The 16085-nt window shown below is 51.0% G+C and overlaps 1 protein-coding gene across 5 annotated transcripts in view; it reads left to right on the top strand.

Annotated features, from left to right (window-relative positions):
* Nucleotides 1-16085, top strand: part of LOC117307493 (S-geranylgeranyl-glutathione receptor P2RY8-like) — a 47349-nt gene that overhangs the window by 18310 nt on the left and 12954 nt on the right. The window contains exon 1 of one of the 5 annotated variants that reach the window (XM_033850223.2): nucleotides 7085-7803. The exons of the other annotated variants lie outside the window; for them this stretch is intronic. The gene's annotated coding sequence lies outside the window, so the exon portion shown is untranslated. Of the gene's footprint in view, nucleotides 1-7084; nucleotides 7804-16085 lie in introns of those variants that run through there. 5 annotated transcript variants of the gene reach the window in all.

A 16085-nucleotide genomic window follows, 5' to 3' on the forward strand; every position in this document is an offset into this window, starting at 1 on the left:
CTGGCGTGAAGGTTCTGAGCCCCACGTTAGGCTTCCCAACCCGGGGTCCAGCAATGGGAGGAGGAATTCCTAGAGAATCAGACTTTGAAGGCTAGTGGGAATTGACTGCAGGACTTTGACAGGACTGGGGGAAACAGAGACTCCACTCTTGGAGGGCACACACAAAGTAGTGTGCGCAACAGGACCTAGGGGGAAGGAGCAGTGACCCCACAGGAGACCGAACCAGACCTACCTGCTAGTGTTGGAGGGTCTCCTGCAGAGGAGGGGGGTGGCTGTGTCTCACCAAGGGACAAGGACACTGGCAGCAGAAGTTCTGGGAAGTACTCCTTGGCGTGGGCCCTCCCAGAGTCCACCATTAGCCCCACCAAAGAGCCCAGATAGGCTCTAGTGTTGGGTCGCCTCAGGCCAAACAACCAACAGGGAGGGAACCCAGCCCCACCCATCAGCAGACAAGCGGATCAATAAAATTAGAAATGAAAAAGAGGTTACAACGGACACCACAGAAATACAAAGCAACATAAGAGGCTACTACAGGCAACTCTATGCCAATAAAAAGGACAACCTGGAAGAAATGGACACATTCTTAGAAAGGTATAACCTTCCAAGACTGAACCAGGAAGAAATAGAAAATATGAACAGACCAATCACAAGTAATGAAATTGAAATTGTGATTAAAAATCTTCCAACAAACAAAAGTCCAGGACCAGATGGCTTCACAGGTGAATTCTATCAAACATTTAGAGCAGAGTTAACAAGAACACACTTTGACATAAGTCACAGCAAGATCTTTTTTGATCCACCTCCTAGAGTAATGGAAATAAAAACAAAAATAAACAAATGGGACCTAATGAAACTTAAAAGCTTTTGCAAAGCAAAGGAAACTACAAACAAGACAAAAAGACAACCCTTAGAATGGGAGAAAATATTTGCAAATGAACCAACAGACAAAGGATTAATCTCCAAAATATATAAACAGCTCATGCAGCTCAATATTAAAAAAGCAAACAACCCAATCAGAAAATGGGCAGAAGACCTAAATAGACATTTCTCCAAATAACACATACAGATGGCCAAGAAGCACATGAAAAGCTGCTCAACATCACTAATCATTAGAGAAATGCAAATCCAAACTACAATGAGGTATCACCTCACACCAGTCAGAATGGGCATCATCAAGAAATCTGCAAACAATAAATGCTGGAGAAAGTGTGGAGAAAAGGGAACCCTGTTGCACTGTTGGTGGGAATGTAAATTGATACAGCCACTTTGAAGAACAGTATGGAGGTTCCTTAAAAAATCAAAAACAGAATTACCGTATGATCCAGCAATCCCACTACTGGGCATGTACCCAGAGAAAACCATAATTCAAAAAGACACAGGTACCCCAATGTTCATTGCAGCACTATTTACAATGGCCAGGTCATGGAAGCAACCTAAATGCCCATCGACAGACGAATGGATAAAGAAGATGTGGTACATATATACAATGGAATATTACTCAGCCATAAAAAGGAACGAAATTGGGTCATTTGTAGAGACGTGGATGGGTCTAGAGACTGACATACAGAGTAAAGTAAGTCAGAAAGAGAAAAACAAATATCATATATTAACGCATATATGTGGAACCTAGAAAAATGGTACAGATGAACCGGTTTGCAGGGCAGAAATAGAGACACAGATGTAGAGAACAAATGTATGGACACCAAGGGGGGAAAGCGGCAGGGTGGTGTGGTGGTGGTGTGATGAATTGGGCGATTGGGATTGACATGTATACACTAATATGTATAAAATAGATAACGAATAAGAACCTGCTGTATAAATAAATAAATAAAATTCAAAAATTCAAAAAAATAAAATCAAATGACATACTAGGGGCTTCCCCGGTGGTGCAATGGTTGAGAGTCCGCCTGCCACTGCGGGGGACACGGGTTCGTGCCCCGGTCTGGGGGGATCCCACATGCCGCGGAGCGGCTGGGCCCGTGAGCCATGGCCGCTGAGCCTGCGCGTCCGGAGCCTGTGCTCCGCAACGGGAGAGGCCACAACAGTGAGAGGCCCGCGTACCGCAAAAAAAAAAAAAAAAAATGACATACTAGCTGCAGGGTTTTATAAATCCTTAGCTGTACAAATATTCCTTTTCGTCAAATGTGTAGGAAGATCTTGACGGTAATGCACCTCCTTCAGGAAGCCAAATCCAATACATTCTTTTCTAAGTTTATTGTTTAATTACTGTGCATCAAGGTGCATGATACACTTCTGTTGCTCTGATCACTTTTCGTCCTAGGACCACTCACTCGGAAGAGACCTTTTAGCACGTAGGCCCTGATGGTACAGGAAGTGAAACCCGTGTTGAGGTGCCAACGCTTACACCTATTTTTGTTGCCGTGAGTTGGATGGGGTGATATACAAAAGATTTTCCGACATAGATTTCGACAATACTAAAATTAGACTCTAAAAATGGTAGAAATGAAAAGACAATTTCACAAAAGGAAAGATGTGAATTTTTGAGGAAAAAAAAAAAAGATTTTAAAGAAGAAAGAAAGGCATACTGTGAAATTCCCCAATCTTTAAATAGAGTTTCTCCATGGGCTATTTCAATGGGTGATGGAGTATATAGCACCGATACAGTTAGAATCCACTGCATACCCTCACAGTTGTCACCCAGCAGTTGTATGTTGAAATAGCATGGTTCATGATTTGTCAGAAATTGTTTGCATCCTTTAAAACTTAAAATATTAGCTGTCAACACTGAAATTCTTTTAGCATGCGCAGAGAACGTTGTTCGTGCTACTTCCCTGGGGGCCGTAAAAAGGACCACAAACTGGGGACTTAAAACAGCAGAAATGCATCCTCCCCCATCCTGGGGACCACACGTCTGAGGTCAGGGTGTCCCAGGGCCGTGCTCCCTCTAGAGGCTCCCGGGGAGGGTCCTTCCCGCCTCTTCCAGCTTCTGGGGGCTCCAGGCGTCCCTGGGCTCGTGGCCGCATCCCTCCCGTCTCTTCCTCCGTCTTCCTGGGGCTTCTCCTCTGTGTCTGTCTCTCCTCTTCTGTCTCTTAGAAGGACCCTGTCATTGGATGTAGGGCCACCCTCCTCCAGGAGGACCTCATCTCAGACCCTTCACTGCATCACATCTGGAAAGGCCCTGTTTCCAAATAAGCTCCCGTTCCCAGGTTCCAGGGGTCAGGATGTGGACACGTTTGGGGGGTCACCACTCAGCTCACCGCACCACTGGAGGCCATGAACCCCGCTTTGCTGGGTGGAGGCTACTGATCCAGCCTCACTGCTGAGGGGCCAGCTGGGGACAGGGCTGTCCCACAGCGGGGACCCCCCGGGGGGCTTGGGGGTGGGCATGGCAGCTGGCACAGAGGCCCCAGCAGGATGTCTGCAGGGGAAGGGGGCAGGGCCCACTGAGAGTGACAAGAAAGAGGAACTGTGTCCCCAGCGGGGCTCGTCCCCGGCCGGCTCTCACCAACACAAGCCCCATGTTACCAGCGGGGAGGGACCGAGGGGGAGGGGCTTAGAAGCAGGATAAATAAACCCATTCTCTTTGCAAGGTACACATGGGGACATAGTTCCACCCATCACACGTCTGGAAATGGCTTTACTTCCAAATCCAAAAGTGAAAGCTGAACAGAAACTCATAGACACGCAAAGGCCTGCAGCTCCCGGACAGCAGCGCTACCAACGGCTCTGGGGTCAGACATTTTGCGCTAGTAGGAGTCACCTCCCAACACAGACAAGCCTGGGCCAGACCCAGACACTGGAGGACAGTCCCACACCCTGCCACGTTGCCCTGTGGTCACGGGAAAAGGTCAGGGTTAAAAATCCCCACTTCGATAAACAAGGGGGGGGCGGTGGAGGGAAGGCCTGGGAGTTTGGGGTAGCAGGTGCAAACTGTCATATATGGGATGGATCCATAAGGCCCTCCTGTAGAGCCCAGGGAACTGTATCCCATCTCCTTGGATAAACCATCACGGAAAAGAATATGAAAAAGAAAACGTATATGCAGACACATATACGTATATATGTGTACAGCGGGGTCACTTTCCTATACAGCAGACGTGGGCACAGCATTGGAAATCAACTACAGTCCAATCAGAAAGTAATAATGGAAAAAAAAATCCCCACCTCAACAGGACAGAACAGCCCGGGCTGCAGACGGGGGCCACTTTGGGCCCCCACGCCCTGTCCCTTCCGTGGCTGCCACCCAGAGGGTGGACCGGCTACAGCTCACCCTCCTGACGCTGGGGACTCTCCCGGGTTAGTCCTAAAGGTCGCTCCTCCCTGGAAGCCCCTGCAAACCCTGCATCCTGGCTGAGGGAGCTCGGCGGGGCCAGAGACACAGACACACGCAGAGAGTGTCCTCGCCGGGCACACGGGGAGCAATGGACCTTCTGGGGCGGTCGGGGAAGGCTGGGGAGGGGCCGACCCTCAGACCCCCAGCCGCCTTCTGCTGATGCCATCATGACCCCAAATGCTGCCTCTGAGCCTGGTTGGATCCGGAAACTCCTGAACATACAGCAGCACCCACAGCATTTAGGGTGTCTCCCTCCTGCCTCCCCATCACCCTTAGAAGGACTCTGTGCTGACACGGGGCCACCCAGACAACCCGGGGTCATGTCGCAGCCTCGGCCGCCCCTGACCAGGCAAGGCCCACAGCTGCTCGGGCAGCTGCATCCTGTTTCCAGGCTGTGCACCGCTGACCGAGGGCTTACACTGGAATCAGTGTAGAAATTCCCTTTCTTTTCCCCCACCAAATCTGAAAAGCTCCATTTTATTTTATCTTCTTTTTTATTGTATCTTATTTTAGTTTACTTTGTTTTCTTTTTTCATATTGTTTTCCATGATACGTCATTACCAGATATTGAATACAGTTCCCTGTGCAGGGTCTGGTAGTTTATCTATTTTACAATATATAGAGGAGTGTGTATCTGCTAATCCCAAACTCCTAATCTATCCTGCCCCCCCACGCTGTATTTTACTTTAAAATTTTAACTTTTACCTTGCTTTATTTTATCTCATTTTAGTTTGTTTCTGTGGAAAGAACACTTAACATCTACCCTCATCACAGATTCTTAAGTGCATAATACAGTATCGTCATCCGTGGGCCCAGTGCTGTACGGCAGGTTGCTAAAACTTGTTCATCTTCCCAAACCGAGGCTCTGTCCCCATTAAACACTGACTCTCCATCCCCCTCCCCCAGGCCCCGGCCCCCACCATCCTACTGTCTGTCTCTATGAATCTGACGGCTCCAGGGAGTTCCTAATAAGTGGAATCACAGAGTATTTGTGTTTTTGTGACTTTATCTCGCTGAGTGTCATGTCCTCAAGGTTCATCCTTGTAGCCTGTGTCAGAATCTCCTTCCTTTTTCACGCTGTATAATATTCCACAGTATACAAGGACCCCATTCTGTGTATATCCGTTCATCAAACAATTAAAAATAGAGCTACTGTGTAGTCCAGCCATCCCAGGTCTGGCTCTATATCCCAAATAATGGAGATCAGAACCTCAGAGAGAGATCGGCACCCCCATCCTCACAGTGGTAGGACTCACAGCAGACAAGACGTGGAGACGCCCCAAGGGTCCCTCCAGGATGAACCCGTGTCAAAGTTCTCAACCTCCGAGTAATCCCTGGGTGACACGCGTGCCCTGCGCATCCCGGCTGTCCCTGGGCTCCCGGGCAGGACGGTCAACCCCATTGCTGGTCCTACAAACTTTAGGGAAGCAGGGAGGCTGGACTCCACCCACGGCCATGGGAAACGTCCATGGTTCCCACGGCCACCAGGGGCACCAGCGTTGGCCTCCAACTTCCCTAAACTCTGTCACGCGGCCCCACCCCCATCCTTCCCCACCCACAAGACCCTCATCCTGTGCCGGCCACTTCCACGGCCGCCTGCTGCTCTCCTGGGCCCGCCGGAGACTCTCTCCTCTTGGTCTTCACCGTGGACCCTCAAAAGCCACGGCAACCCAGGAGCTGCAGGCTGCTAGCCTTGGGGGGCATCCGTGATCACAGCCCCTTCTCCAGGCAAGATGCCCCGACCGTACCGCACCTCCTTCGCCAGAGGCGCCCACGTCCCATAATCCCCAGAGCCTGAGAGTGTGTTTTGGTACTGGGCGCAGGGGGCTGACCTATACCATTCATGAAAAATCGCTTCTGTTTTCACCATGATTCCTCCTTTGGCCCTTGGGTTATTCAGAAATGTCCAGCAGTCGAAGAATCTTCAGTCATCTTTTAGCTCACGGGTTTCCAGCCTAATTCCATGAAGGTCAGAGAGTGTATCCTGAATGTGTCTCATCCTTTGAAACGTGTGAGGTTTCCTGCAGACTCAGGAGATGTTCTGTTTGGGGGCTGTGTGGAGATGATCGTTATGTCTGTGGGGTCCAGAGCACAGATACGGAAATCCTGGGTGGCCTGAGGCCAAGGGCTGTCCACGTACTGTTCTCCATGGTCTCTGTCCCCTGGGGTGCCCGGCTTCAGTAGCTGACGGGAGAGAGAACTCTACAGGGTGGTGCATGTCTGTCTGGTCCGGAGAAGGCTCCAGCTGACAGGGGCCGTGGATACAAGGAGGTCCTCCTGGAAGCCACGCGCAGGCCACATTTCATTAGGAGGCCAGCGAGGGTGGCTCCGGACAGAAGGCGTCCTCTAGCAGACAACGGTGTCGGTCTCTCCTCCGTGGGACTGGCCACTCTTGCTGAGAAATAACAGGTTAGAACAGGAAGCAGAGAAGAAAGACACAGTGATTGTAGACTCAAGGCTGAGTAGAAACTAGTCCCAGCTGTAGAATGTCTGGTGACTTCTGTAATGAAGCAGACAGGGCGGCTCAAACAATAAACATTTATTCGTTCAGTCCTGGAGGCTGCATGTCCGCGATCCAAGTGTGGGCAGGGCTGGTCCCTCCTGAGGCCTCTCCCCTGGGTGTGTAGACGGCCGCCTTCTCCCTGTGTCCTCAGAGGGTCGTCCCTCTGTGTGTGTCTATGTCCTGATCTCCTCTTCTTATAAGGACACCAGTGCTATGGGATCAGGACCCACCCTAATGACCTCATTGTACCTTCATCCCCTCTTTAAAGACCCCGTGTCCAAATACAGTCACATCTTGAGGTCCTGGTGGTCAGGATGCCAAGATACGAATTTTTGGGGGGAATACAATTTAGTCCATGGCAGGGGGAACCTCAGAGAATATATCCCACTGCTTGACAACCAGGAGCCCTCTTATCCCAGTGCAATGAGTAGGCTTTTAAATAGTTAATATTAGCAGTTTTTGAAAAATAAACTAATATTAAATATATTCAAAGGACGCCACACTTCAACTCATTACAGTCTCTCAACATAAACTAACAGCTCTTAGGAAGTGATTCCTGAATCTATTTGGGTGAGACTTTTTTTAAAACTTGTTTTTCTAAAAAGACATATTATAAAAATATGTAAAATCCACTCTAGTGACCCATTCCACCACCAACCCCAGGGACCCCACCGTGAAAAAGAGGAACCTTTTCCATCCACGGCGGCTCTGCCCTCGGGCTCCGAGTTTCGTAACCTTTGTGCACTTAATTACATCTGCAGATGACAAGTTACCGTTAGAGGCAGTCTGCTGCGTCCCTGGAGGGTTGGGGACTGTGTCTGTTGCAGGGCTGGTTGGGGGACAGACAGTAGGGTCACCAGCAGAGTGGGGAGCTGTCTTGTTCCTGTGTGGACCTTTCTCTGAAGGGGCAACCTCCCGTGCCCCGGAGTGAGGGTCCCCAGCACCCGGCTCAAACAAGCTGCAAGGGGCCTGCTCACCCAAGACCGCCACCCTCCCAGCAGCCACCGTAAGTCACGGGACAAGGTGTGGGGGTGGGGGAAGGCAGTACAGGGTCCCCCGGGGGTGAGCCGGGAGGCAGGGGGACGCGTGTCTCCATTTAATTGCGGGCCAAGGGCTCACGTCACATCAGCTCACTTTAGGGCTGTGTTATTTTAACCCGGGCACCCCAAAGTCCTAAAAGTATTTGTGGGGTTTGCCGAGAGAGGACAGAGGCTGCAGGGGAGTCATGAGACTAGGGTGGCGGTGCTGACAATGGTTGAGACTTCCATGGAAAACCCCCATTCTTCCACATCCTAAGGTGCTATTCTTGTCATTTCTGTTGATATGGAAACTGAGGGTCTGCGTTAAGGAACTTGTCCAAGACTCAGATCCAGAGAGCCGCAGAGGCGGGTGCCGGTGGCTGCACGCACGTGGCTACCGTGGAATGTCCAAGCGTTGGCTGAGGCGGGGGGGGGGGCTCCGTGGGCGCCCTCCTCTGGAATTCCATCCCGAGTGGGGACGCGCTGCTTCCTGGTGGGTGAGTCGTCACTCTTGGTGGCAAACAATAGAAACTTGGCTCATGCTAGCCGAGGCCAACGTGGAAATTGTCGAATTGGATAATTAGGAATGTCAGGGCAGCTTCAGGCATGGCTGGATCCAGGGGCTCAAGTGGTTGTCCGCTCCTGTTTTCTCTCTTGTCCCAGATTTCAGCTCCGCCATCCTCTGTCTCCCTGGCAGGCTTTAGTGGCCCTGGAGGAAAGGCCAGTCACTCCGTGGAGGGAAAGAGGGTCCCGGCAGCCCCAAACCCCCATCTTTACAGAGCAGAACTCACAGGGAAAGGAGACAGCCTCTCTCTCCCAGCACCCCTAGAGGGTTCTGACTGGCCCTGCCAGGGTCAGATGACCAGCCCTGGACTGATGCCTAAGGACAGAGTGAGGGAGATCCGTGATGGGCCAGGCTTCAGCCACTTCTCACTCTTCTGTGATTGACAGTCTCTCGGACCAGGGGCTCAGAGTGGGACAGGTTCCAGAGGAAGAAAGGATACTCTACACCAGGTCCCCTGCAGCAGGGGGATGTGGGGGGGGGGGTTCTGGACACCAGGTTCACTGCAGGGGGGAGTGACATGGGGGGTTCTGGACACCCCTCCGCTGCAGCAGGGGGATGTGAGCGGGGTTCTGGACACCAGGTTCACTGCGGGGGGGACATGAGGGGGGTTCTGGACACCAGTTTCACTGCGGGGCGGGCGGGGGGACATGAGGGGTGTTCTGGACACCAGGTTCACTGCAGGGTGGACGTGAGGGGGGTTCTGGACACCAGGTTCACTGCGGGGGGGGGCGGGGGGACATAAGGGGGGTTCTGGACACCAGGTTCACTGCAGGGGGGAGTGACACGGGGGGTTCTGGACACCCATCCGCTGCAGCAGGGGGACGTGAGGGGGTTCTGGACACCAGGTTCACTGCAGTGGGGGGACAGGAGAGGTGGCTGGTTAACTTGTCCGAAGTCACAGGCCTAGGGCTGGTCACCTGCTACGCCACGCCCTTCCTTCTGTTTGTCCATCACGCCTCCATCTGTCCATTCGCTCTGCATTTCTGGAGACCGTCCTCGTGTCATCTATTCCCTCACTCTTCATTTATCGGGAACGTCCTTGTGTCCGACTTAAACTCAGGACAGAGCTGTCCATGTCCCACGCAAGGCCCTTCATCCCTCTGTGCGTCGGTTTCCCCATTTGTAAACGGAAAACAGTAGGGGCTTGTCTCCCGAGGAAGGGTCTAGGAGGACACGTTTGCACACATGCAGGATGATTCTTTCCAAGGAACGGGAGACGCAGCCCGAGGGCTCAGGGAACGGTGGCCCGAGCTTTCCACGTCATCCCCCGGGTGCAGGGCCAGGAAGGATGCTGTCTGTGGCCTTGGTACAGAAGGAAATGAGAACAATGGCAGCCCCTGGGAACCTCGGCCCATCCACGGTGGCTTCCAGGACGAAGCTTTGCGTAATCAGCGAAGATGTTCAGGCCACCCCTTCCTCCTGTTCAGGTCGTGGCTGGGATTCACTCAGCCGTGGGGACCACAGAGCTGAAGACGTGGGCGGTCAACTCCAGATACGCTGGCAGTGACCCGAGGGGTGAGGACGCTGGGGTACAGGGACGAAAGCCTCAGAGCTAGGAGTTCACGGGGCAAAGGGCCAACTACACACAGGGAAGCACAGCAGAGGCGTCCTCAGGCTTCTCCCTGCGATTTATGAGGCATTTTAAAAAATTGAGCTATAATTCACACAACATACAATTAACCCTTTTAAAGTCAATAATACGGGAGCACTTAGCACATCCACAGTATTGTGCAACCATCACCTCTGTCCAGTTCCAGAAAATTCTCATCCCCCCAAAAGGAGACCCTGTCCGCACTGAGTAATCAGTCCTCATTCCCAACTCCCTGCGGACTCTGGCAACCAAAAATCTGGTTTTTGTCTCTGTGGATTTGATGATACTGGACATTTCACATAAATGGAATAATAAAATATGTGTCCTCCTGCGTCTGCTTCTCTCACTGAGCATCGTGTGTTCAAGGTCCATCCACGCTGTAGCCTGGGTCAGAGCTTTGCTCCTTTTCATGGCTGAGTCATATCCCATCATGTGGATGGACCCCACGCTGTGTATGCACCCACCCACCCATCCATCCACCCACCCATCCATCCATCCATCCATCCATCCACCCATCCATCTACCCAACCATCCATCCATCCATCCACCCATCCATCTACCCAACCATCCATCCATGCATCTATCCATCCATTCATCCATCCACCCATCTATCTATCCATCCACCCATCCATCTACCCAACCATCCACCCACCCATCCACCCATCCATCCATCCACCCACCCATCCATCCACCCACCCATCCATCCACCCATCCACTCACCCATCCATCCATCCATCCATCCATCCACCCATCCATCCATCCATCCATCCATCCGTCCACTCACCCATCCATCCACCCATGGACACTTGGGCTGTTTCCACCCTTCGTTGTCAATACTATGGCTACGAACATGCGTGTACATGTTTCCATGTGGACATACGCTTTTATTTCTCTTGAGCTTCTACCTAGGAGGATAAGTGCTCGATCACATGGTAACTCTACATTTAACTAATTGAGGAACCACCAGACTGTTTTTACGAGGCAATTTGTAAAGAGTGAGGAGTTGAAGGGGACAGGATGAACTCTATCCTCGGTCCAAGTCCTCCGGCTTCCCACCTCATCTGGGGCCACCCTTCACACTAGGAATTGTTGGGCCACCCCTCACTCTAGCCTGGCTCTCAGACCCCAGACTTGTATTGAAATGCTGACCATAATAATCGATGTATTAAGTAGTTTGTCCCAGGAAGGACCACATAAATCTATGTGTGTGGGTGACCCCATCAATCTCAGAACGGTCCTTTGCCTTATCACCACCCGTTTCTTGGGTTGAGACATGTCCCCCCAAATTCACATCTGCCCACAGCCTCCAAACAGGACCTTACTTGGAAACAGGGTCTCTGCAGATGTGGTGCAGGGAAGGGTCTGAGATGAGGTCCTCCTGGAGGAGGGTGGCCCTACATCCAATGACAGGGTCCTTCTAAGACACAGAAGAGGAGAGAGACACAGACACAGAGGAGAAGCCCCGTGAAGACGGAGGCAGAGACGGGAGGGACGCGGCCACGAGCCCAGGGACGCCTGGAGCCCCCAGGAGCTGGAAGAGGCGGGAAGGAAGGACCCTCCCCTGGAGCCTCCGGAGGGAGCGCGGCCCTGGGGCACCTTGACCTCAGAGGTGTGGTCTCCAGGATGGGGGAGGACGGATGCTTTAAGTCCCCCGTTTGGAGTGTTTTATTCTGGGAGCCCCAGGACACGGACCCATATTGACAAGTTTCCACTCTCTCCATGGACACTGGGAATCCAGTCGCCAGCTCGCACTGTCTGCTATAAACTAGAACCCCTGCCTCCACCACTGATTTATCTATCTTTAACTTTCTGGCCCGGTAAGGAATCCCAGGCTCGTGGGCACTGCCACTCCCTGCCACCCGTGACTCAGGCTGGAATTAGCCCTTTCCTGAGCCTGAGTTGTCACCCTCGGGCCCTGCATCTCCTTCTGGGGTTGGTGACTCAGCTCTCCTATGGAAAGGTGGTACCCCACTGACCTCATCTCTTCCCCAGTAAACAGCTTCCAAGCTCCACCTGGTTTTCCGTTTACTCATTTCCAGACCTAACCCTTGCGGGGGGAGGGGTAGGTCAATGTCTGACCGTGCATCTCAAAACATGTGCGTTCATTTCGTTTATGAACCAGACACACGGGTGGTCAATCCTTCTACTAATTCTTAGCAAAGTGCAATGTCTTTCTTATGTTCCAGACGAAAACCAGAATTCAATTTGCAAGCCCTGAAATGTTCTTCTCAGGCCCCCACGGGTCATCTTGGACCCTCTCTGGAGGATGGGCTTCTTCCTTGGAGACCCTCACTCCAGGCCGTCTCTGATTCGCCGGGTGCCCTCGTAGGTTTTGGTGTGTGGTCTGCTCAGCCCGGGAGACCCCCACCTCTGACCTTCTCCACCTGTGCCTGGGGGCTTGGGGGCAGAGAACCCAAGTGGGAGGCGTGTCTGTGAAGTTTCTTGTGTGATGCAGCTGACTGTCCAAGAGGGCTTATTGTGGTGACTTCATTTAAAATATCCTTTTTGCAGGGGGGCACAAAGCACTTCCTAAAAAGTCGCCCTGACATGCATCGGTGTCTGTGCTTATCGCCATTTTAGGGGAGCTTTTCCACTTTACCAAGAGAGACGTTTCCACGGCATCTCCAGAGCAGGAAAAAGTATATGTCACACCTCGGGGTTCTGGTCACCAGGGGTCTGAATCGAGACACCAAGGATGGAGCCCCTCTTGGGGTTCAGGCAGGAGCGAGATGACAGCGGTACCTTGGTCCCTTCTCAAAGGTTCCTTAGATGGTTTTCTCCCTGGCACCTGGGCAGGTCACATTGATAGCAGTTGGATGAAAGGAATCACCGCGAATGATTAAACGGTTGCATGGCTAGCCAGTAACCTAGAGAAGGCATTTGAGTGACCACCTTTAAATAGAGGAGAGTATTAGTAAATCAAGGGTGTGCACCTCTCTCTCTGTAGGTCTGTCTCTATCTCTCTGACCCTCTGTCTCTACTGATCTGTTAAGCAAGTCTGTCCACGTTGTTCACACAGCTGGCGTTCCGGTTCACCCACGAAAGAAGCGCTTTTGAATCTCACAATACGTGCCACTTGCACACTCCTATTTCCCAGCAGGGCCCCAGCCAACACCCCCCAGGCCGGCTCATTTCTCTTCTTTACATCGGCACTTCACGTTCATTACCGCTTAATTAATGCATCCGCGTCAGGTTGCTTCCTGCCTCACAGAGGGAGGCTAACTGTGCAGGTGTGATTCAGCCCAGACGGCTGAGAGGTGCAGCTTGAAAATGGAAACAAAACAAACCAAAAACCCCATTGTCATGCAAAAGGAAAGCAGAGGCTTCTTGCTTTGGGCAGAATGTGGTCTCTGGCTACTTTGGTGTCGCCCAGAGCTCGGAGAGCGAGACACAGGAGGCCAAGAACACTGGAGCGTGCAGGAGGTGGATGAAAATCACCTGTGTGTAGACGGCCAGCGGCATGCAAATCACCTGTGATGGACTGTGTGCAGATTGTGTAATCAAAGGGAAAATAAACGGAGGGACGGAGATAAGAGCTCCGCTTGTGTGTTTGCGCTTAGCGGGGAGCGTCCTCGCCCTGCGGTCTGAGGGTTCTGCCGAGAGCACAGAGGGACAGATGCCCTATCTGTCCTCCGTCGCCCACAGCTGCCTCGTCTCTGCTGCTCCGTCCTCACTTTGAAGCTGGCAGAACCTAGCAACCCCTTAGGGGCGAAACAGCGGTAATGGGAGTCTTGTGGCTACAAAGACGGGGAATCTGGAGGGTGTGGAAGCTTGAAGGCATCAGGTCCCACTCAGGAAAGTGTGGTTCCCGCCTCCAAGTGAGCAGACGGCCACAGAGGATGCAAGCACCCTCTTATAACGCCCAGCGTGGAAGAGAGTTCCCATTTCAGATCCTCACTGGCGTGTGGTGGTGGTGTTTGCAGATCTTAGTCATTCTGATAGCTGCCAGATGGTATCTCGATCTCGTGGTGGTAATTTACAATTCCCTGAGAGGCGACCGACGGGGAGCATCCTTTCCTCTGCCTCGTTGCCATCTGTACATAGTCTCTGATGAAGTGGAGTCTTTGGCCCGTTTTTATATTGGGTTCTTTGTTTTTCTTATTGTTGATTTTTAAGAGCTCTTTGTATATTGTGGATTCCAGTCTTTTTTTTTTTTCAGATGTGTCTTTTGCAAATATGTTCTCCCAGTCTATGGCTTGTCTTCTTATTCTATTTACAGGGTCATTTGCAGAGCAGACTTTTTTTTAAAATGTTGACAAAGTCCAGCTTATCCGTGATTTCTTTCACGGATTGTGCCTTTGGTGTTGTATCTAAAAATATCTGATTGAAATATGCAATCAGATATTCAGATTGCCATGCCCAAGATCATGTAGGTTTCCTCCTGCATTACGTTGTAGAAGTGTTATAGTTTTGTGTTCTACATGTAGGTCTCTGGTCCATTTTGAGTTAATTACTGTGAAGTGAGCAAGGTCTGTGTCTAGATTCCTTTTTTTTTTTTTCCATGTGGATGTGAGTTGTTCCAACACCATCTGTTGAAGAGACTCTCTTCACTCCATTGTATTGCCTTTGCTTTTTTGTCAAAGATCAGTTGACCATATTTATGGTGTCTACTTCTGGACTCTCTATTGTGTTCCACTGATAAAGTTCTCTATTCTTTCACCAACACCACACTGCCTTAAAAAAAAAAATTACCTAGAATATTCCTAAAAGGTCATGATTCTCTTTTTTTAATTGAAGTATAGTTGATGTACAATATTATATGTTACAGGTGGACAATCTAGTGATTCACAATTTTTAAAGGCTATACTCCGTTTATAGTTATTATAAAATATTGGCTATATCCCCTGTGCTGTACAGTATATCCTTGCAACTTATTTTATTTTTTTTAATTTTTTTAAGGGGTTAGAGAAACTTTACTTCTCTCTGCTGCAGGAAAACCCACCATAGCTTATCTTTTTTTTTTTTTTGTCTTTTTCTATTTATTTATTTATATAGTTGCGGCACCTTCGCTGTGGTGTGAGGAATCTTTAGCTGAGGCATGCATGTGGGATCTAGTTCCCAGACCAGGGATCGAACCCGGGTCCCCTGCATTGGGAGTTCGGGGTCTTATCCACTGCGCCACCAGGGATGTCGCCACCACAGCTTATTTTATACATCGTAGTTTGTACCTTTTGCTCCCCCATCCCTGTATTGCCCCTCCCCGCTTCCCTCTCCCCCCATCTTGCTTCCTGTAGCATTAGAGTAAGTTTTGAAGTCAGGCAGTGTCAGTCCTTCAATTTTGTTCTTCTCCTTCCATCGTGTGTTTCCTATTCTGGGTTTTTTGCCTCTCCCTATAGACTCCAGAGAATCATTTGGTCTAAATCCACCTCTTGTAACGAGGTGTTAGGATGGCAGGTGTCTCTGCGGTGCCCCAAACAAGCCCCTTAAGGCAAGGCTTACAGCCCCAGTTGGGGAGACAGTCAGGTTCGGGTGGGTGAGTGAGCCCAGGGACATCTCAGATACAATTGCTTTACAAGAGTGTGGGATTTTACGTTGTGTTTTCTTGGATCCCACCATGCATTTGCTCGGTAGACACGGAGCCTCTGCAAAGAGCAGACATACTGACAATCCCTGTGTGTGACGGCACACGAGGACTAGTGACAGTACAGCCTGGGGCACAGCAAATAACAAATGCCCACAGCCTGGGGAGCAGGGCGAAACACCCACAGAGCATTCCAGCGCGGAAAGTGGCAGAGAGGAACTCCATGTAAGCTCGAAGTGGGAACGTTGGGACAGGTGATAGGGACAGCATGCAGGTGAAAACTCCTACCTGTGTGGGTGCATGCACATACACGTGTGTGGGTGTCATGTACACCGAGGCGTGTCTGCAAGGATGCGACACAGCAAACATACCCCAGTGGTCACCTCTGGGCGGGGGGAGCAGGGAGGGGCCTCGTCCTGCAGGGGAAAAGCATGAGGTCAGACACAAATACTGCTGTTTCTTTTTATTCCTTGACCCGGAGCAAATATGTGCTGCTCTATAATTGGAATGTCTAAACGCTTAAGCAATGTTGTGCCTCTTTGGAGCCTGGAAGCTCAGTAGAACCTACCTCTGCCTCTTCTTGGGCTGTGGG

Source organism: Tursiops truncatus, chromosome Y, assembly GCF_011762595.2.
Source record: "Tursiops truncatus isolate mTurTru1 chromosome Y, mTurTru1.mat.Y, whole genome shotgun sequence".
Taxonomy (NCBI): Eukaryota; Metazoa; Chordata; class Mammalia; order Artiodactyla; family Delphinidae; genus Tursiops; species Tursiops truncatus.